The 23,536-nt window shown below is 35.4% G+C and overlaps 2 protein-coding genes across 3 annotated transcripts in view; both read right to left on the bottom strand.

Annotated features, from left to right (window-relative positions):
• LOC148944482 (uncharacterized) overlaps nucleotides 1-6,091 on the bottom strand; it is a 98,907-nt gene extending 92,816 nt beyond the window's left edge. Inside the window, exon 1 of one of the 2 annotated variants that reach the window (XM_089100269.1) lies at nucleotides 6,043-6,091. The gene's annotated coding sequence lies outside the window, so the exon portion shown is untranslated. Of the gene's footprint in view, nucleotides 1-776; nucleotides 911-6,042 lie in introns of those variants that run through there. The other variant, XM_089100268.1, reaches the window with a different exon arrangement.
• The window catches only part of LOC148944481 (transmembrane protein 64), a 40,883-nt gene that overhangs the window by 776 nt on the left and 16,571 nt on the right, over nucleotides 1-23,536 (bottom strand). The window lies entirely within an intron of this gene.

Genomic DNA, 23,536 nt, shown 5'->3' with positions numbered 1-23,536 from the left:
GGTGGTGGGTAATTTTTTTGTTATTCACATTATTGACTTACAAATAAAGTAAACATACCACATGCCTTTTTTATGCTCTTTCCAAATATAAAAATCATTTTTGTCAAAAATGTATTTAACCCCGACCCCTAGCCTATATACCAATTCAGGGTATATATTTGCACATTAGGGGGGTGGGTAAATTTTTGTTATTCACATTATTGACTTACAAATAAAGAAAACATACCACTCAATGCCATTTTTTTATGCTCTTTCCAAATATAACAATCATTTTTGTCAGAAATGAATTTTACCTCCACCCCTATATATACCAATTCAGGGTATATCCTATTTGCACATTAGGGGGATAGGCTAGGGGTAAATTTTATTTCTGATGTAAATAAGAGGTAAGTTCAAACTTTCCCAATCCCCCCTGATGTGCAAATATATACATTGAATTGGTATATATACGGGGGGGGGGGGGGTTGGGTAAAATTCATTTAAGACAAAATTGATTATTATATTTGGAAAGAGCATAAAAGGCATTGTGTGGTATGTTTACTTTATTTGTAAGTCAATAATATGAATAACAAAAAAATTACTGGGGATGGGGGTAATTTGCATTGCTGATGTAAATGAGGGATAAGTTTCAACTTTCCCCCACCCCCTAATGTGCAAATATATACCCAGAATTGGTATATTTATAGGGGGTAAATATTTACCAAATCATATTATTGACTTATGAATGACTTATTAATGACTTGAAACTCATAAAAGCTGCAAAACGAGTATCTTACCTGTGTTGACGCACCTCATCAACGTTTCTCTAGATCTTGGAGTCTTCCTGGAAGCACTAAAGATTGCAAGAGTGGTTCCTCTTCATAAAGGACAGAAAAAAGATCACCCATTGAATTGAAGACCTATATCTATTCTCCCATTTTTCTCTAAGTTATATGAGAAAGTGGTACATGCCCAGTTAAGTTATTAAATTGAAAGGAATAAAATTCTAATGGAAAATCAATTTGGATTCAGAAAAGGGCTATCTATGGATACAGCAGTTCTGAAATTGGTTGATTGGATCAGTGATGCATTTGAAGCTGGTCTCATACCCGCAGCTGTGTTTTTGGATATGAAAAAAGTGTTCAATACAGTGGACCACTTAGAGCTTATTCAAGCTCTTGACTTGATTGGGGTGAAGGGCTCAAGTCTGGAGTGGTTTTCATCGTACCTACACAATTAGTACCAGATAGTTCAGAATGGGTCATTTTTATCTTCAAAAAAGAAAATCGAGTGCAGGGTCCCACAAGCGTGAATCCTGAGACATCTACTTTTCATTATTTTCATTGATCAAGTGAAACACTACCTATCAGAGGCTGGGTCATCCTGTTTGCAGATGACACTTTGCTCTTTCTGGCAGCGCCTTCACTTGATGTTTTATATAATAAAATTAATAATGCAATTTCTGAATTTCTAACTTTTTCTCAGCAAAATATGTTAACCCTAAACTTTTCTAAAACTTTTTTCATGATATTTTCTAGACCTTTCGTCTAGTGCTGGAAATGACCATATCATGGTTCAAGAAAATGTGATAAAGAGAGTAGCAACAACAAAGTATTTGGGGTTTTTAATTGATGAAAACCTGTCATGGAAAAACCATTCCAAGTGCAATAGCTGAAAAATTAAGCAGAGGACTATAATAGATGCTAAATATAAATACTAGAATAATTTTGCAAATAATCTCTCCAGAGAAACAAATGAGCCAATTATACATAAAGTCATAAGCCACATATGTGGGAAAAAGACTTCTCCCAACCCACTCCTGTATGAACTTATACATAATAATACCCATTATGACAATGATAATGAAAAGGCTAACCTATTTGCAACTCTTTTTGTTAATAAGCTAACATCAAATAATCAAAGCAAACTGTCCACAATTCCTATGAACCCTAATTACCAACCACGCCCAGGATCCGAGTATATAACTAATCCATTTTCAATCCAGGAATTGAATAATGCAATACATCATATTAGGTCCAAAACTAGCAGTAGCTATTACAATATACACCCTAAATGGATAAAGAATCTCACACCTTCATACAAACAAGAACTGCTAAATTGTTATAATCACGCTTGGGCATCTTCTAGGTTCCCCAATATTTGGAAATGTTTGTCCCTCCTACCAATCCTAAAGAAAAATAAACCAAAAGATAACCCTGAGTCTTATAGGCCCATAATGATTACACCTGTGATGGGGAAAATAATGGAGAAAATTATTTATCACAGACTCCTCTGGTTTGTTGAGAAAAATAACATGATCCCACACACTCAAACTGGATTCAGGAAATACCACTCCTCAACAGATGCTTTCATTTTGCTAACAAATGCAATAAATGAATCTTTCTCAAAAAATAATATCCTAGTGGCAGCTTTCCTAGATTTTGAAGGAGCTTATGACAATGTGAACCACCAAATCCTTTTAAATAAACTTGCAAACCTTGGAATACCTCCTAAGCTAGTATCCTTTATTAAATCCTTCATAGAAGTGCAAAGTTTCATTGTTTGTGTTGGTTCAGCCTCTTCACCCCAAAAGACAATATCCAAAGGCCTACCTCAGGGAGCAGTCCTCAGTTGCCTCCTTTTTGCCCTATATCTCTGGGACATAAACCTACCCCACACGAATCTACAATATGCTGATGATCTGGTGCTATGGTCATTTGGCAACACCTTTCAGATAGCAGAGTCAAATCTACAAAAGTCACTTTTCCAGTTTGAAAAATTCTCTCAACATTCAGATTTACCCATTGCACCCACCAAATCCAAAATAATCCAATTTCACCGGAAGCGAAACCATGTTAATGCAAAACTAACTCTAAATAAAACAACTATTCCAGAAGATAATAATGTTAATTACCTAGGTCTCATGCTTGACCAAAAACTTAATTTCCACCTCCACATTTCAAACACAATAAAAAAATGTTATAGAAAAGCAAATATACTAAAAAGACTTCTTTCCACACCCTGGGGTTGTAAGGAGAAAACCTTACTCCAGTTTTATAAATCACATATAAGACCCCATATTGACTATGGGCTCATTGTCTATGGTGCATGTGCAAAGACCCAGATGCAAAAAATTGAAACAACACAAAATGATATAATACGTCTCATATTTGGTCTTAGGAAACCCACTAGCACCAAGTTTCTGCTTATGGAGACTGGATTAACAACAATAAGGGAGAGACGTAGCTTTCTCTTGATAAAACATCTTACAAAAATTGAATCAAATAGCTCACACACATTACATAATTGGTTAAGAAATCCAGCCATGTATAGAGGTATTGCAGATGAGTATGCCAATATTCAAAAGAAGTTCCCTGTACCAGCAAAGTCTATTGCACCTACTTTCCCCCAATCCCCTCCATGGAATTGGTCATTTCCCATAATAAATACTGAATTTTCAAAATGGAATAAAGATTTAGCCTCCATTGCTTTTGTCCAGAAAAAATTTGCAGAATTTAATACAATTACCTATAAAAATCACTTCCAAATATTTGTTGATGGGTCAAAAATGAATGAGAAGGTTGCAAGTGGTGTTTTCCTTCCTCACCTGAAAATTGCAATGGGCGAGAGATTATATAATAATTTATCTATAATGTCTGTTGAGTTAAATGCCATAATCATGGCATTAGAACACCTTAAGCAAAACCAACCTTTGATTGAAAATTCGAATAATATTATCATCTATTCCGACTCTTTATCAAGCCTTGAGCTGCTGGCCTCAGCTCCTCAATATAAGTTGGACATTGACACTTATCATTGTCACAGTATTATTGATAATCTTGCTTCAAGTGGCATAAAAACTTACTTTCAGTACATTCCTAGCCACTCTGGCATAAGTGGTAATTATCAGGTTGATGAAATAGCAAAAAATGCTATAAATATTGACCAGCCAAGTGGGAGACCAATCCTAATTAGAAATATTTACCGATGGAGGCTATCAGATATTAATGTTAATAAGATTAATCCTATTCTTTCCCCCTTTCCCAAAAAGTATCTTTCTAAAATTTATCACAGAATTCATTCTGGAACAAATGGACTAAATTTTCTTGCATTCTCATATAAGCTTTCTAATTCAAGTGGTTCAAGTCCCCTGTCCCCTCTTTGCAGGCATTGTAATATGAATAATGAAACAATTGACCATTGCCTATTTGAATGTAATATGCTGACGTCTGCACAACATACCTTGCTTTGTAAACTGTTAAAATACTTCAAACACCACAAAATCCCACTATCAGCCAAGAGCCTAGCCAACTCTACCTGAACACAGAGCATAGGAATTGACATCTATTATATTATATTTGAACTCCTAGAGTAGAAAGATCTGCTGAAAGATATCTGAATATATCTAATAAATATGAGGCAATCAAGCCAGTAGCTCTGTAGCCCACAGAGTGAAGCAAAAGGAAAAGGGCTAAATAGTGATACTGAAAAGCCCGCCTGCTGTTAAATAAAAGAAGCCAAGAGCCTAGCCAACTGTGCACAGAAATCGATATCTATCATCTTATATTTGAACTCCTTGAGTCGAAGATCTACTGAAAGATATCTGAGAATATCTAATAAATAAGTGACAACCAACCCAGGAGCTCTGTAGCCCACAGAGTGAATCAAAACGAAAAGGGCTAAATGGTATTAACTGAAAAGCCCGCCTGCTGTGAAATAGAAGAAGAAGAAGCAGAGGCCTTGGGGTGATGCAAAGAATTAAAAATATAGTCCCAAAAAAGATCCTGAAAATGATTTATTTTTCTTTATTTTACCTATATATTAGCTATGGATGCTCTATATGGGCAAGTAATTTTGTAACATGTTTCAAAAGAGTACAAAAACTTCAGAATAGAGCTGTATAATTATTATCTGAATTTGATGATTCTGACAAGGTTCCTGCTCATGAGTATTTTAAAAAGAATAAGTTAATGGATGTATCCCAAATTTGAGTTTACCAAGTTACAATTTTCTTGTATGAATATTTGAATCAGCTGCTCACCCCTGCTTTTGAAAATCTTTTTACTTTTAATAGAGACTGTCATGATCATAACACAAGAAACGCTGATAATTTAACTCATGAGTTTAGGAGCACCACTCAGGCATCTTTTGTGATTTGCCATTATGGTCCCCATATTTGGAATATATTGCCCGAGTGTGTGAAAAATGTACCTAGTCTTCCGGCTTTCAAGTCATGGGCAAAGAAGTTTCTTTTATCTCATGAGTGAATTTGGTGTCAAGCCCACTCCAGTTAGTCATTCTAGTTAAGGTATTTCCCCAATTTACTTTGCTGTTTTTTTTATCTACCTCTTGTCTTTTCCTCTTTTCTTCCTTTATTCCTTCATCAGATGAGTTTCTTGTGTGTTGAGTAGCAAGGTATGAATGTTGTTTTAATTATCTGAGAGTGATAACCTTGCTTGCCCTTTCAAGTTTATTGCCTTTCTTGGCAGGCAAAAGGTGAATAGTGTTTTTCTTTTTTAATAAATACCTTTCTTAAAATAAAGTACCACTCAATGCCTTTTTTATGCTCTTTCTAAATATAATAATCATTTTTGTTGGAAATGAATTTTACCCCCACCCCTCTATACTAGCATAAATCAGGGTATATATTTGCACATTAGGGGGATGGGGTATAGTTTAAACTTACCTCCCATTTACATCAGAAATAAAATTTGCCACCCCCCTCCTAATGTGCTAGGCTAATATATACCCTGAATTGGTATATATAGGGGCGGGGGTAAAATTCATTACCAACAAAAATGACTATTATATTTGAAAAGAGCATAAAAAAGGCATAAAGCAGTATATTCACTTTATTTGTAAGTCAATAATATGATTTGGTAAATACTTACCATATAGGCTAGGGGTGGGGGGTAAAATTCGTTTATGAAAAAATGATTATTAGGCTATATTTGGAAAGAGCACAAAAAGATATTCAGTGGTATGTTTACTTTATTCATACGTCAATAATATGAATAAGGAAAGTAGAAAAACCCCTGAATAGTCTGTTAATATAAACATTACCCCATGCTGTAGTCTTCTTCTTCTATTTAACAGCAAGCGGGCTTTTCAGTAAAACTATTTAGCCCTTTTCCTTTTGCTTCACTCTGTGGACTACAGAGCTACTGGCTTGATTGCCTCATATTTATTATATATATTCAGATACCTTTCAGCAGATCTTTCGACTCTAGGAGTTCAAATATAAGATGATAGATGTCGATTTCTATGCTCTGTGTGCAGGTATAGTTGGCTAGGCTCTTGGCTGATAGTGGGATTTTGTGGTGTTTAAAGTATTTTAACAGTTTAGAAAGCAAGGTATGTTGTGCAGACGTCAGCATATTACATTCAAATAGGCAATGGTCAATTGTTTCATTATTCATATTACAATACCTGCAAAGAGGGGACAGGGGAATTGAACCACTTGAATTAGAAATCTTATATGAGAATGCAAGGAAATTTAGTCCATTTGTTCCAGAATGAATTCTATGATAAATTTTAGAAAGATACTTATTGGGAAAGGGGGAAAGGATAGGATTGATCTTATTACAATTAATATCTGATAGCCTCCATCGGTAAATATCTCTAATTGGGATTGGTCTCCCACTTGGCCGGTCAATATATATAGCATTTTTTGCTATTTCATCAACCTGATGATTACCACTTATGCCAGAGTGGCTAGGAATGTACTGAAAGTAAGTTTTTATGCCACTTGAAGCAAGATTATCAATAATACTTTGACAATGATAAGTGTCAATGTCCAACTTATATTGAGGAGCTGAGTCCAGTAACTCAAGGCTTGATAAAGAGTCGGAATAGATGATAATATTATTCAAAATTTTCAATGAAAGATTGGTTTTGCTTAAGGTGTTCTAATGCCATGATTATGGCATTTAACTCAGCTAACATTATAAATAAATTATTAAATAATCTCTCGCCCATTGCAATTTTCAGGTGAGGACGGAAATCACCACTTGCAACCTTCTCATTCGTTTTTGACCCTTCAACAAATATTTGGAAGTGATTTTTATAGGTAATTGTATTATGTTCTGCAAATTTTTTCTGGACAAAAGCAATTGGGGTTAAATCTTTATTCCATTTTGAAAATTCAGTATTTATTATGGGAAATGACCAATTCCATGGAGGGGATTGGGGGAAAGTAGGTGCAATAGACTTTGCTGGTACAGGGAACTTCTTTTAGAATATTGGCATACTCATCTGCAATACCTCTATACATGGCTGGATTTCTTAACCAATTATGTAATGTGTGTGAGCTATTTGATTCAATTTTTGTAAGATGTTTTATCAAGAGAAAGCTACGTCTCTCCCTTATTGTTGTTAATCCACTCTCCATAAGCAGAAACTTGGTGCTTGTGTGTTTCCCAAGACCAAATATGAGACATATTATATCATTTTGTATTGTTTCAATATTTTGCCTCTGGTTTTCTGCACTTGTACCAAAGACAATGAGCCCATAGTCAATATGGGGTCTTATATGTGATTTATAAAACTGGAGTAAGGTTTTCTCCTTACAACCCCAGGGTGTGGAAAGAGGTCTTTTTAGTATATTTGCTTTTCTATAACATTTTTTTATTGTGTTTGAAATGTGGAGGTGGAAATTAAGTTTTTGGTCAAGCATGAGACCTAGGTAATTAATATTATTATCTTCTTGAATAGTTGTTTTATTTAGAGTTAGTTTTGCATTAACATGGTTTCGCTTCCGGTGAAATTGAATTATTTTTGACTTGGTGGGTGCAATGGGTAAATCTGAATGTTGAGAGAATTTTTCAAACTGGAAAAGTGACTTTTGCATATTTGACTGTGCTATCTGAAAGGTGTTGCCAGATGACCATAGCACCAGATCATCAGCATATTGTAAATTCGTGTGGGGTAGGTTCATGTCCCAGAGATATAGGGCAAATAGGAGACAACTGAGGACTGCTCCCTGAGGTAGGCCTTTGGATATTGTCTTTTGGGGTGAAGAGGCTGAACCAACACAAACAATGAAACTTCGCACTTCTATGAATGATTTAATAAAGGATACTAGCTTAGGAGGTACTCCAAGGTTTGCAAGTTTATTTAAAAGGATTTGGTGGTTCAGATTGTCATATGCTCCTTCAAAATCTAGGAAAGCTGCCACTATGATATTATTTTTTGAGAAAGATTCATTTATTGCATTTGTTAGCAAAATGAAAGCATCTGTTGAGGAGTGGTATTTCCTGAATCCAGTTTGAGTGTGTGGGATCATATTATTTTTTTCAACAAACCAGAGGAGTCTGTGATAAATAATTTTCTCCATTATTTTCCCCATCACAGGTGTAATCATTATGGGCCTATAAGACTCAGGGTTATCTTTTGGTTTATTTTTCTTTAGGATTGGGAGGAGGGACGAACATTTCCATATATTGGGGAACCTAGAAGATGCCCAAGCGTGATTATAACAATTTAGCAGTTCTTGTTTGTATGAAGGTGTGAGATTCTTTATCCATGTAGGCTGTATATTGTCATAGCTGCTGCTAGTTTTGGACCTAATATGATGTATTGCATTATTCAATTCCTGGATTGAAAATTGATTAGTTATGTACTCGGATCCTGGGCGTGGTTGGTAACTAGGATTCATAGGAATTGTGGACAGTTTGCTTTGATTATTTGATGTTGGCTTATTAACAAAAAGAGTTGCAAATAGGTTAGCCTTTTCATTATCATTTTCATAATGGGTATTATTATGTATAAGCTCATACAGGAGTGGGTTGGGAGAAGTCTTTTTCCCACATATGTGGCTTATGACTTTATGTATAATTGGCTCATGCGTTTCTCTGGAGAGATTATTTGCAAAATTATTCCAGTATTTATATTTAGCATCTATTATAGTCCTTTTTAGATTAGATTCTGCTTGTAATTTTTTTAAATATGTAGTAGGTGTTGGTTTTTAATGAATTCTGTCCTAACTGCCTTTTTTATCCTCCATTTATTTAGGCACTCATTTGTCCACCATGCTTAAGGAATTTGTTTAGGGAATGTTTTCTTAGGTGTTGTCCTGGGGATAGCATGTTTAGCTGTATTTATTAGTAAAGATGTCAACGCTTCAGCATGTGTGTCAACTGTTGTGTTAGAAATGCATGAACTTTGGGTGAAACTTGTAATTTCATCATTTAGCTTATTTTGGAAAATAGACCAATTTGCTTTAGTGTTGATATATTTGGAGGTATGAAATGAAGTTTCAGCAGGTTCATTTAGGGAGCAAACTATAAAAAAGTGGTCTGTACATAGACTATAAATTTTATTTATGTAAATTTTGTTCAAAAAATTTAAAGACACAATTTGTAGGTCAATTGTGGAGAATTTGCCACTTTTGGGGTTGAAATATGTATTCAGGTTTGAAGGGGTAGCAACAGCTAATTCATTTTTATTTGAAGTCATATGCTCAATACATTTACCAGCTTTATTTGCTGGTTTATTCCCCCACAAAAGGCTGTGGGCATTGAAATCACCACAAATAATGATATTTTTTAACATATTAGAATTATTTATATAATTAAAGAAATCCTTGGCATCTGTAGTTTGGCCATTAGGGTTATAAAAGCTTATTATGTAGGTTTTTAAATTATTCAGCCAAACACTTATACCAATTACATCAACATCATTTTCAAAATCTGGAAATTTGATGCCACAAAATTTTATATTATTATTAACTAATAAAGCTACACCACCTCCTTTTCTCTCTGAAGATCTATCCTTTCTCATGATAGTATATCCCAGAGACTTAATTTGTTGATTTTGGGTTAAATGAGTTTCCTGGAGGCAAGCAATATTAATGGAATTATTATTCATAAATGATATTAGTTCATTTAGCTTATTTTCTGTGAGTGATCTTACATTCCATTGGAGTATTGATATATGTTGTGTTGTTGATTTATTCTTCATATGACTGTGTATCAATATTCAGCTTTGTTAAAAGTAAAGCAAGATCTTTTTTTGCTTGAATGAGCATATCATCAGTGATGTATATTTTTGCCAATTCTGCAATAATTTTTGATTTCTGTAGTTGATGCAACTTCATGGCCTGCACTGCATTACAGTTTAGATTGAATAAGCATATATTAGGGGACTACATTTTTGGTTTTGCATCCTGTTTGTTGCTTAAGGGATTGATTCCTGGTAGTGTTTCTGGTTTGTTTCTTCTTGGGAGCGAGGGTCAGGCTGGCCTCATCTCATCGGAAAAGGAGGCTTGTTGGCTTGGTGATTCCTTCTGATAGGGATTTGAGCTAGGGGGCTTAGAAGATGGTGTTTTATACGGGGTGCTTGATGCATTGGGGGCATTTGACTTGGGGGTTTTGGTTGGTTTCATTACAGGCTTTATTTGGTATTGTTGGGCAGCATTTGCTTCCATTGCTGCAAAGGGGTATGGGATGGCCTTCTCTGTTGATATTTGGAGTGCTAGAGCTCTTTTCTTGTATGCAGGGCATAATGATTTATTTGTAGATTCATGGGGGCCTTTGCAATTGATGCATGTAGGCTGAGTGTTGTTGCAAGTTATCAGCTCTTTAGGATGGAAAGATTTACAATTACTACACTCTTGGAGAATTTCATTGCATTTGTTTGTCGTGTTTCCCAGTTTGAAACACTTCTGACACTGAATAGGCTTAGGTTTGTATTCCTTGTGTGGTTTGATTTGCCCAAATAGGAATAATTTTTCTGGGATATCAATTTTATCTTTTAGTGTGAATAAGAAAGATCTACTAGTTTTTAGGCCATTAGAGTTAGGTTTTCCAAGTTGGGTAACATCCTCAACTGGGATTGTGTTTCCAGCCCTATCTGAGAGGCCTTCTTTTAACTCCTGAGTAGATATCTCTGGGGGAACATTATAAACTACTATTTTTGTTGGTGATTGTTTTGGGTTCCAATTAGATGCAATAATTGGGGTATTCAGAAGGGATTTAAGGCTAATTATTGTATCTGCTGATTTCTGATCTTCTACAGCTATTAGAAGAGATCCATCACGGTTAATGTTAAGAGAGAACATTGATTTTAGCAATTTAAAAATTGCAACTCTAATTGCAGTGATCAATTTTATTTCAAAGGGGGTATTGGGAGTAATTTTAAGGTAAATTCCTAAGTTTTTGTAGGGAGGATCTTGGGCAGGGAGAGGGGAAATGCTTTTAATTGGGGAGATTTTTTTCCTTTTTTTAGAACTTCTAGAGAGGACCTCTTGAAACCCATTATCATCTTTTATGGTTACATTAGACCCTAAACTTATCATTGTCCTATTCTCCGAATTGGAGCTATCATTAGAACTTTGAGATAGGGTGCTTGACCAGCCAGGATGGGTATCTTTCACTATGACACTTTCACTGGAATTTGATTTGGGATCTGGGGGGACTTTTTTTTTGGAGCACTTCTAATCATTGCCTATTGGAAAAAGCTTTAAAACACAAAAATAAAACTAAAAACAAGAAGGGAAAATCGATGATATCAAACCGTCTGCACTATACTATGGGGAGGATAAACACCACAGTATAGCCCTGAGGATGACTTGAGCAGAATTGGTTTGGTACAACTGCTGATTAGAAGCGATAATAATCACAAGAAAATATATTTCGATTTTCTTATAAGGTTGCTGTTGCTGTTGCTGACGACGAGTGTCAGCATTGCTAGCATTCTTCTTCTTCTTCTTCTAATTCACAGCAGGCGGGCTCTTCAGTTAATACTATTTAGCCCTTTTCTTTGTGCTTCACTCTGTGGGCTACAGAGCTACTGGCTTGGTCCTCTCTTATTTATTAGATATTGTCAGATATCTTTCAGTAGATCTTTTGACTCAAGGAGTTCAAATATAAGATGATTCATATTGATTTCTGTGCTCTGTGTGCAGGTATAGTTGGCTAGGCTCTTGGCTGATAGTGAGATTTTGTGGTGTTTGAAGCATTTTAACAGTTTACAAAGCAAGTTATGTTTTGCAGACGTCAGCATATTACATTCAAATAGGCAATGGTCAATTGTTTCATTATTAATATTACAATGCCTGCAAAGAGGGGACAGGGGAATTGAACCACTTGAATTAGAAGACTTATATGAGAATGCAAGTAAATTTAGTCCATTTGTTCCAGAACGAATTCTATGATAAATTTTTGAAAGATTCTTATTGGGAAAGGGGGAAAAGATAGGATTAATCTTATTAAAATTAATATCTGATAGCCTCCATCGGTAAATATCTCTATTTGGGATTGGTCTCCCACTTGGCTGGTTAATATTTATAGCATTTTTCGCTATTTCATCAACCTGATGATTACCACTTATGCCAGAGTGGCAAGGAATGTACTGAAAATAAGTTTTTATGCCACTTGAAGCAAGATTATCAATAATACTGAGACAATGATAAGTGTCAATCTCCAACTTATATTGAGGAGCTGAGGCCAGCAACTCAAGGCTTGATAGAGAGTCAGAATATATGATAATATTATTTGAATTTGCAATCAAAGGTTGGTTTTCCTTAAGGTGTTCTAATGCCATGATTATGGCATTTAACTCAGCAGACATTATAGATAAATTATTATATAATCTCTTGCCCATTGCAATTTTCAGGTGAGGAAGGAAAACACCACTTGCAACCTTCTCATTCATTTTTGACCCATCAACAAATATTTGGAAGTGATTTTTATCGGTAATAGTATTAAGTTCTGCAAAATTTTTCTGGACAAAAGAAATGGGGGTTAAATCTTTATTCCACTTTGAGAAATCAGTATTTATTATGGGACTTGACCAATTCCATGGGGGGGATTGGGGGAAAGTAGGTGCAATAGACTTTGCTGGTATGGGGAACTTCTTCTGAATATTGGCGTACTCATCTGCAATGCCTCTATACATAGCTGGATTTCTTGAACAATTATGTAGTGTGTGTGAGCTATTTGATTCAATTTTTGTAAGATGTTTTGTCAAGAGAAAGCTACGTCTCTCCCTTATTGTTGTTAATCCACTCTCCATAAGCAGAAACTTGGTGCTTTCGGGTTTCCTAAGACCAAATATGAGACGTATTATATCATTTTGTGTTGTTTCAATTTTTTGCATCTGGGTCTTTGCACATGCACCATAGACGATGAGCCCAAAGTCAATATGGGGTCTTATATATGATTTATATAACTGGAGTAAGGTTTTCTCCTTACACCCCCAGGGTGTGGAAAGAAGTCTTTTTAGTATAATTGTTTTTCTATAGCATTTTTTTATTGAGTTTGAAATGTAGAGGTGGAAATTAAGTTTTTGGTCAAGCATGAGACCTAGGTAATTAATATAATTATCTTCTGGAATAGTTGTTTTATTTAGAGTTAGTTTTGCATTAACATGGTTTCGCTTCCGGTGAAATTGGATTATTTTTGACTTAGTGGGTGCAATGGGTAAATCTGAATGTTGAGAGAATTTTTCAAACTGGAAAAGTGACTTTTGAAGATTTGACTGTGCTATCTGAAAGGTGTTGCCAGATGACCATAGCACCAGATCATCAGCATATTGTAGATTCGTGTGGGGTAGGTTCATTTCCCAGAGATATTGGGCAAATAGGAGGCAACTGAGGACTGCTCCCTGAGGTAGGCCTTTGGTTATTGTCTTTTGGGGTGAAGAGGCTGAACCAACACAAACAATGAAACTTCGCACTTCTATGAAGGATTTCATAAAAGATTCTAGCTTAGGGGGTACTCCAAGGTTTGCACGTTTGTTTAAAAGGATTTGGTGGTTCACATTGTCATATGCCCCTTCAAAATCTAGGAAAGCCGCAACTAGGACATTATTTTTTGAGAAAGATTCATTTATTGCATTTGTTAGTAAAATGAAAGCATCTGTTGAGGAGTGGTGTTTCCTGAATCCAGTTTGAGCGTGAGGGATCATATTATTTTTCCCAACAAACCAGAGGAGTCTGTGATAGATAATTTTCTGCATTATTTTCCCCACCACAGGAGTAATCATTATGGGCCTATAAGACACATGGTTATTTTTTGGTTTATTTTTCCTTAGGATTGGTAGGAGGGACGAAAATTTCCATACACTGGGGAACATAGAAGATGCCTAAGCGTGATTATAACAATTTAGCAGTTCTTGTTTGTATGAAGGTGTGAGATTCTTTATCCATGTAGGGTGTATATTGTCATAGCTGCTGCTAGTTTTGGTTCTAATATGATGTATTGCATTATTCAATTCCTGGATTGAAAATAGATTAGTTATGTACTCGGATCCTGGGCGTGGTTGGTAACTTGGGTTCATAGGAACTGGGGACAGTTTGCTTTGATTATTTGATGTTAGCTTATTAACAAAAAGAGTTGCAAATAGGTTAGCTTTTTCATTATCATTGTCATAATGGGTATTATTATGTATAAGCTCATACAGGAGTGGGTTGGGGGAAGTCTTTTCCCCACAGATGTGGCTTATAGCTTTGTGTATAATTGGCTCATGTGTTTCTCTGGAGAGATTATTTGCAAAATTATTCCAGTAATTATATTTAGCATCTATTAGTCCTTTTTTGATTAGATTCTGCTTGTAATTTTTTTAAATATGTAGTAGGTGATGGTTTTTTTTATGAATGCTCTCCTAGCTGCCTTTTTTATTCTCCATTTATTTAGGCACTCATTTGTCCACCATGCTTTAGGAATTTGTTTAGGGAAAGTTTTCTTAGGTGTTGTCCTGAGGATAGCATGATTAGCTGTATTTATTAGTAAAGATGTCAACGTTTCAGCATGTGTGTCAACTGTTGTGTTTGAAATGCATGAAATTTGGGTGAAACTTGTAATTTCATCATTTAGCTTATTTTGGAACATAGACCAAGTTGCTTTAGTGTTGATATATTTGGAAATATGAGATATAGTTTCAGCAGGTTCATTTAGGGAGCAAACTAATGCAAAGTGGTCAGTACATAGACTATCAATTTTATTTATGTAAATTTTATTCAAAAAATTTGATGAAACAATTTGTAGGTCAATTGTGGAGAATCTGCCACTTTTGGGGTTGAAATATGTATTCAGGTTTGGAGGAGTAGCAACAGCTAATTCATTATTATTTGAAGTCATATGCTCAATGAATTTACCAGCTTTATTTGCTGGTTTGTTCCCCCACAAAAGGCTATGGGCATTGAAATCTCCACAAATAGTAATATTTTTTAACATATTAGAATTATTTATATGATTAAAGAAATCCTTGGCATCTGTAGTTTGGCCATTAGGGTTATAAAAGCTTATTATGTAGGTTTTTGAATTATTCAGCCAAACACTGATACCAATTGCGTCAACATCATTTGCGTCCATCACGGTTAATATTAAGAGAGAACATTGATTTTAGCAATTTAAAAATTGCAACTCTTATTGCAGTGATCATTTTTATTTCAAAGGGGGTAGAAGGAGTAATTTTAAGGTAAATTCCTAAGTTTTTGGAGGGAGGATCTTGGGCAGAAAGAGGGGAAATGCTTTTGACTGGGGATATTTTTTTTCTTTTTTTAGAGCTTCTAGAGAGGACTTCTTGAAACCCATTATCATCATTTATGGTTACATTAGCCCCTACACTTATCATTGTCCTATTCTCCGAATTGGAGCTATCATTTGAACTTTGAGAAAGTGTGCTTGACCAGCCAAGATGGGTATCTTTCACTATGGCACATTCACTGGAATTTGATTTGGGATCTGGGGGGACATTTTTTTTTTGGAGGACTTCTAAACATTGCCTATTGGAAAAAGCTTTAAACAGAAAAAAAACAAAACTAAAGCAAGACGGGAAAATAGAATGATATCAAACCGTCTGCACTATACTATGGGGAGGAGAACACCACAGTATAGCCCTGAGGATGAGTTGAGCAGGATTGGTTTGGTATAACTGCTGATTAGAAGCGATAATAATTCACAAGAAAATTTATTTTAATTTTCTTATAGAGTTGCTGCGTTACTAAACATTTACCAAACTTATTCTTCTTCTTCTTCTAATTCACAGCAGGCGGGCTATTCAGTTGATACTATTTAGCCCTTTTCTTTTGACTTCGCTCTATGGGCTACAGAGCTACTGCCTTGGTTGTCTCATATTTATCAAATCTTTTCAGGTATCTTTCGGTAGATCTTTCACCTAAATGAGTTCAACCATAAGATGATAGATATCAATTTCTGTGCTTTGTGTGCAGGTATAGTTGGCTAGGCTCTTGGCTGATAGTGAGATTTTGTGGTGTTTGAAGCATTTTTACAGTTTACAAAGCAAGGTATGTTGTGCAGACGTCAGCATATTACATTCAAATAGGCAATGGTCAATTGTTTCATTATTCATATTACAATGCCTGCAAAGAGGGGACAGGGGAATTGAACCACTTGAATTAGAATACTTAAATGAGAATGCAAGAAAATTTAGTCCATTTGTTCCAGAACAAATTCTATGATAAATTTTAGAAAGATACTTATTGGGAAAGGGGGAAAGGACAGGATTAATCTTATTAAAATTAATATCTGATAGCCTCCATCGGTAAATATCTCTAATTGGGATTGGTCTCCCACTTGGCTGGTCAATATTTATAGCATTTTTTGCTATTTCATCTACCTGATGATTACCACTTATGCCAGAGTGGCTAGGAATATACTGAAAATAATTTTTTTATGCCACTTGAAGCAAGATTATCTATAATACTGAGACAATGATAAGTGTCAATGTCCAACTTATACTGAGAAGCTGAGGCCAGCAACTCAAGGCTTGATAGAGAGTCCGAATATATGATAATATTATTTGAATTTGCAATCAAAGGTTGGTTTTCCTCAAGGTGTTCTAATGCCATGATTATGGGATTTAACTCAGCAGACATCATGGATAAATTATTATATAATCTCTCGCCCTTTGCAACTTTCAGGTGAGGAAGGAAAGCACCACTTGCAACCTTCTCATTCATTTTTGACCCATCAACAAATATTTTGAAGTGATTTTTATAGGTAATTGTATTAAGTTCTGCAAATTTTCTCTGGACAAAAGCAATGGGGGTTAAATCTTTATTCCACTTTGAGAAGTCAGTATTTATTATCGGAATTGACCAATTCCATGGAGGGGATTGGGGGAAAGTAGGTGCAATAGACTTTGCTGGTATGGGGAACTTCTTCTGAATGTTGGCATACTCATCTGCAATGCCTCTATACATGGCTGGATTTCTTGACCAATTATGTAGTGTGTGTGAGCTATTTGATTCAATTTTTGTAAGATGTTTTGTCAGGAGAAAGCTACGTCTCTCCCTTATTGTTGTTAATCCACTCTCCATAAGCAGAAACTTGGTGCTTGTGGGTTTCCTAAGACCAAATATGAGACGCATTATATCATTTTGTGTTGTTTCAATTTTTTGCATCTGGGTCTTTGCACATGCACCATAGACGATGAGCCCATAGTCAATATGGGGTCTTATATGTGATTTATAAAACTGGAGTAAGGTTTTGTCCTTACAGCCCCAGGGTGTGGAAAGAATTCTTTTTAGTATATTTGTTTTTCTATAGCATTTTTTTATTGTGTTTGAAATGTGGAGGTGGAAATTAAGTTTTTGCTCAAGCATGAGACCTAGGTAATTAATATGATTATCTTCTGGAATATTTGTTATATTTAAAGTTAGCTTTGCATTAACATGGTTTCGCTTTCGGTGAAATTGGATTATTTTTGACTTGGTAGGTGCAATGGGTAAATCTGAATGTTGAGAGAATTTTTACAAATTGGAAAAGTGACTTTTGTAGATTTGACTGTTCTATCTCAAAGGTGTTGCCAGATGACCATAGCACCAGATCGTCAGCATAATGTAGATTTGTGTGGGGTAGGATCATGTCCCAGAGATATAGGGCAAACAGGAGGCAACTGAGGACTGCTCCCTGAGGTAGCCCTTTAGTTGTTGTCTTTTGGGGTGAAGAGGCTGAACCAACACAAACGATGAAACTTCGCACTTCTATGAATGATTTAATAAAAGATACTAGCTTAGGGGGTACTCCAAGGTTTGCAAGTTTGTTTAAAAGGATTTGGTGGTTCACATTGTTATATGCCCCTTCAAAATCTAGGAAAGCTGCAACTAGGACATTATTTTTTGAAAAAGATTCATTTATTGCACTTGTTAGAACAATCAAAGCATCTGTTTAGGAATGGTGTTTTCTGAATCCAGTTTGAGTGTGAAGGATCATATTATTTTTTTCAACAAACCAGAGGAGTCTGTGATACGAGTATATCATTTTCTCCATTATTTTCCCCATCACAGGAGTAATCATTATGGGCCTATAGGACTCAGGGTTATCTGTGGGTTTATTTTTCTTTGGGATTGGTAGGAGGGACGAACATTTCCAAATATTAGGGAACACAGAAGATGCCCAAGCGTGATTATAACAATTTCGCAGTTCTTGTTTGTATGAAGGGGTGAGATTCTTTATCCACGTAGGGTGTATATTGTCATAGCTGCCACTAGTTTTGGTCCTAATATGATGCATTGCATTATTCATTTCCTAGATTGAAAATGGGCTAGTTATATACTCGGATCCTGGGCGTGGTTGGTAACTTGGGTTCATAGGAATTGGGGACATTTTGCTTTTATTATTTGATGTTAACTTATTAACAAAAAGGGTTGAAAATAGGTTAGCTTTTTCCTTATCATTGTCATAAAGAGATAAGGTCATAGAGGAGTGGGTTGGGGGAAGTCTTTTTCCGACAGAAATGGCATAAGACTTTATGTATGATTGGCTCGTGTGTTTCTCTGGAGAGATTATTTGCAAAATTATTCCAGTATTTATATTTAGCATCTATTATACTCCTTTTGAGATTAGCTTCCGCTTGTAATTTTTTTAGATAAGTAGTAGGTGATGGTTTTCTTAAGAATTCCGTCCTAGCTGCCTTGTTTACTCTCCATTTATTTAGGCACTCATTTGTCCACCATGCTTTAGGAATGTGTTTAGGGAATGTTTTCTTAGATGTTGTCCTGGGGATAGCATGATTAGCTGTATTTATTAGTAAAGATGTCAAGACTTCAGCATGTGTGTCAACTGTTGTGTTTGAAATGCATGAATTTTGGGTGAAACTTGTAAATTCCTCATTTAGCTTATTTTGGAACATAGACCTATTTGCTTTAGTGTTGATATATTTGGAGGTATGTGATAAGAGTTTCAGTAGGTTCATATAGGGAGCAAACTATAGCGAAGTGGTCAGTACATACACTATAAGTTTTATTTATATAAATTTTATTGAAAACGTTTAATCACACAATTTATAGGTCAATTGTGAAGAATCTATCACTTTTGGGGTTGAAATACGTATTTATGTTTAAAGGGGTAGCAACAGCTAATTCATTATTATGTGAAGTCATAAGCTCAATGAATTTACCCGCTTTATTTGCTGGTTTATTCCCCCACAAAAGGCTGTAGGCATTGAAATCTCCACAAATAATGATATTTTTTAACATATTAGAATTATTTATATGATTAAAGAAATCCATGGCATCTGTAGTTTGGCCATAAGGGTTATAAAAGCTTATTGTGTAGGTTTTTATATGATTCAGCCAAACACTGATACCAATTGCATCAACATCATTTGCAAAATCTGGAAAATTGATGCCACAGAATTTTATATTATTTTTAACTAATAAATCTACCCCACCTCCTTTTCTCTCTGATGATCTGTCCTTTCTCAGGATAGTATATACCAGATACTTAATTTGTTGATTTTGGGTTAAATGAGTTTCCTGGAGGCAAGCAATATTAATAGAATTATTATTCATAAAAGATATTAGTTCATTTAACTTATTTTCTGTGAGTGATCTTACATTCCACTTGAGTATTGATATGTGTTGTGTAGTTGATTTATTTTTCATATGACTGTGTATCAATGTTCAGCTTTGTTAAAAGTAAAGCAAGATAATTTTTTGCTTGAATGAGCATATCATCAGGGATTTAGATTTTTGACAATTTTGCAATGATTTTTGTTTTCTGTAGTTTATGTATGTTCATGGCCTGAAATGCATTACAGTTTAGAATGAATAAGCATATATTTGGGGATTGCATGTTTGGTTGTGCATCCTGTTTGTCAGTTAAGGGATTAATTCCTGGTAGTGTTTCTGGTTCGTTTCTTCTTGGGAGGGAGGCCAGGCTGACCTCATTTCACCGGACAAAGAGGCATGTTGACTTGGTGAGTCCTTGGGATAGGGATGTGAGCTAGGGGGCTTAGAAGATGGTGTTTTATGCGGGGTACTTGATGCATTGGGGGCGTTTGACTTGGGGGTTTTGGTTGGTTTCATTATAGGCTTTATTTGGTATTGTTGGGCAGCATTTGCTTCCATTACTGCAAAGGGGTATGGGATGGCCTTCTCTGTTGCTATTTGGAGTGCTAGAGCTCTTTTCTTATATGCAGGGCATAGTGATTTATTTGTAGATTCATGTGGGCCTTTGCAATTGATGCATGTAGGATGAGTGTTGTTGCAAGTTGTCAACTCTTTATGATGGAATGCTTTACAATTACTACACTCTAAGAGAATTTCATTGCATTTGTTTATTGTGTGTCACAGTTTGAGACACTTCTGACACTGGATAGGCTTAGGTTTGTATTCCTTGTGTGGTTTGATTTGCCCAAATAGGAATAATTTTTATAGGATATTAATTTTTTCCTTCAGTGTAAATAAGAAGGATCTACTTGTTTTTAGGACATTAGAGTTAGGTTTGCCAAGTTGGGTAGCATCTTCAACTGGGATTGTGTTGCCAGCCCTATTTGAAAGCCCTTCTTTTAACTCCTGAATGGATATTTCTGGGGGAACATTATAAACTACTTTTTTTGTTGGTGATTGTTTTGGGTTCCATTTAGATGCATTAATTGGGGTATTCAGAAGGGATTTTAGGTTAATTATTGTGTCTGTTGATTTCTGATCTTGGACAGATATTAGCAGAGATCCATCACAGTTAATATTAAGAGAGAACATTGATTTTAGCAGTTTGAAAATTGCAACTCTTATTGCAGTAATCTTTTTTTATTTCAAAGGGGGTAATAGGAGTAATTTTAAGGTAAATCCCTAAGTTTTGGGAGGGAGGATCTTGGGCAGGGAGAGGGGAAATTCTTTTGATTGGGGAGATTTTTTTCCTTTTTTAGAGCTTCTAGAAAGGACCTCTTGAAATCCATTATCATCATTTATGGTGACATTAGCCCCTACACTTATCATTGTCCTATTCTCAGAATTTGAGCTATCATTTGAACTTTAAGATAGTCAGCTTGACCAGCCAAGATGGGTATCAGTTTCATTGTTATTTGAGGTGGGATCTGGGGGGACTTTTTTTTTGGAGGACTTCTAATCATTGCCTATTGGAAAAAGCTTTAAACAAAAACAAGAAGGAATAATAGAATGATATCAAACCGTCTGCACTATACTATGGGAGGAGAAGCACCACAGTATAGCCCTGAGGATGAATTGAGCAGGATTGGTTCGGTACAACTGCTGATTAATTGAGATAAATTTCACAAGAAAATTTATTTTAAATTTCTTAAAATGTTAAAATGTTCAGCCTACCAATTCTTCTTCTATTTAACAGCAAGCGGGCTTTTCAGTAAAACTATTTAGCCCTTTTCCTTTTGCTTCACTCTGTGGACTACAGAGCTACTGGCTTGATTGCCTCATATTTATATACATTCAGATATCTTTCAGCAGATCTTTCGACTCTAGGAGTTCAAATATAAGATGATAGATGTCGATTTCTATGCTCTGTGTGCAGGTATAATTGGCTAGGCTCTTGGCTGATAGTGGGATTTTGTGGTGTTTAAAGTATTTTAACAGTTTAGAAAGCAAGGTATGTTGTGCAGACGTCAGCATATTACATTCAAATAGGCAATGGTCAATTGTTTCATTATTCATATTACAATGCCTGCAAAGAGGGGACAGGGGAATTGAACCACTTGAATTAGAAATCTTATATGATAATGCAAGGAAATTTAGTCCATTTGTTCCAGAACGAATTCTATGATAAATTTTAGAAAGATACTTATTGGGAAAGGGGGAAAGTATAGGATCAATCTTATTAAAATTAATATCTGATAGCCTCCATCGGTAAATGTCTCTAATTAGGATTGGTCTCCCACTTGGCTGGTCAATATTTATAGCATTTTTTGCTATTTCATCAACCTGATGATTACCACTTATGCCAGAGTGGCTAGGAATGTACTGAAAGTAAGTTTTTATGCCACTTGAAGCAAGACTATTAATAATACTGTGACAATGATAAGAGTCAATGTCCAACTTATATTGAGGAGCTGAGGCCAGCAACTCAAGGCTTGATAAAGAGTAGGAATAGATGATAATATTATTCGAATTTTCAATCAAAGATTGGTTTTGCTTAAGGTGTTCTAATGCCATGATTATGGCATTTAACTCATCAGACATTATAGATAAATTATTAAATAATCTCTCGCCCATTGCAATTTTCAGGTGAGGAAGGAAAACACCGCTTGCAACCTTCTCATTCATTTTTGACCCATCAACAGATATTTGGAAGTGATTTTTATAGGTAATTGTATTAAGTTCTGCAAATTTTTTCTGGACAAAAGCAATTGGGGTTAAATCTTTATTCCATTTTGAAAATTCAGTATTTATTATGGGAAATGACCAATTCCATGGAGGGGATTGGGGAAAGTAGGTGCAATAGACTTTGCTGGTACAGGGAACTTCTTTTGAATATTGGCATACTCATCTGCAATACCTCTATACATGGCTTGATTTCTTAACCTATTATGTAATGTGTGTGAGCTATTTGATTTAATTTTTGCAAGATGTTTTATCAAGAGTAAGCTACGTATCTCCCTTATTGTTGTTAATCCACTCTCCATAAGCAGAAACTTGGTGCTTGTGGGTTTCCTAAGACCAAATATGAGACGTATTATATCATTTTGTGTTGTTTCAATTTTTTGCATCTGGGTCTTTGCACATGCACCATAGACAAGGAGCCCATAGTCAATATGGGGTCTTATATGTGATTTATAAAACTGGAGTAAGGTTTTCTCCTTACAACCCCAGGGTGTGGAAAGAAGTCTTTTTAGTATATTTGCTTTTCTATAACATTTTTTTATTGTGTTTGAAATGTGGAGGTGGAAATTAAGTTTTTGGTCAAGCATGAGACCTAGGTAATTAATGTTATTATCTTCTGGAATAGTTGTTTTATTTAGAGTTAGTTTTGCATTAACATGGTTTCGCTTCCGGTGAAATTGGATTATTTTTGATTTGGTGGGTGCAATGGGTAAATCTGAATGTTGAGAGAATTTTTCAAACTGGAAAAGTGACTTTTGCAGATTTGACTGTGCTATCTGAAAGGTGTTGCCAGATGACCATAGCACCAGATCATCAGCATATTGTAGATTCAAATGGGGTAGGTTCATGTCCCAGAGATATAGGGCAAATAGGAGGCAACTGAGGACTGCTCCCTGAGGTAGGCCTTTGGATATTGTCTTTTGAAATGAAGAGGCTGAACCAACACAAACAATGAAACTTAGCACTTCTATGAAGGATTTAATAAAGGATACTAGCTTAGGAGGTACTCAAGGTTTG

Source organism: Artemia sp. Qi Xiang Cuo, chromosome 14 (genome assembly GCF_049724085.1).
Source record: "Artemia sp. Qi Xiang Cuo chromosome 14, ASM4972408v1, whole genome shotgun sequence".
In the NCBI taxonomy this organism is placed as follows: domain Eukaryota; kingdom Metazoa; phylum Arthropoda; class Branchiopoda; order Anostraca; family Artemiidae; genus Artemia; species Artemia sp. Qi Xiang Cuo.
The sequence above is the reverse complement of the archived record's forward strand: the minus strand, read 5'-3'. Positions and strand labels throughout refer to the sequence as shown.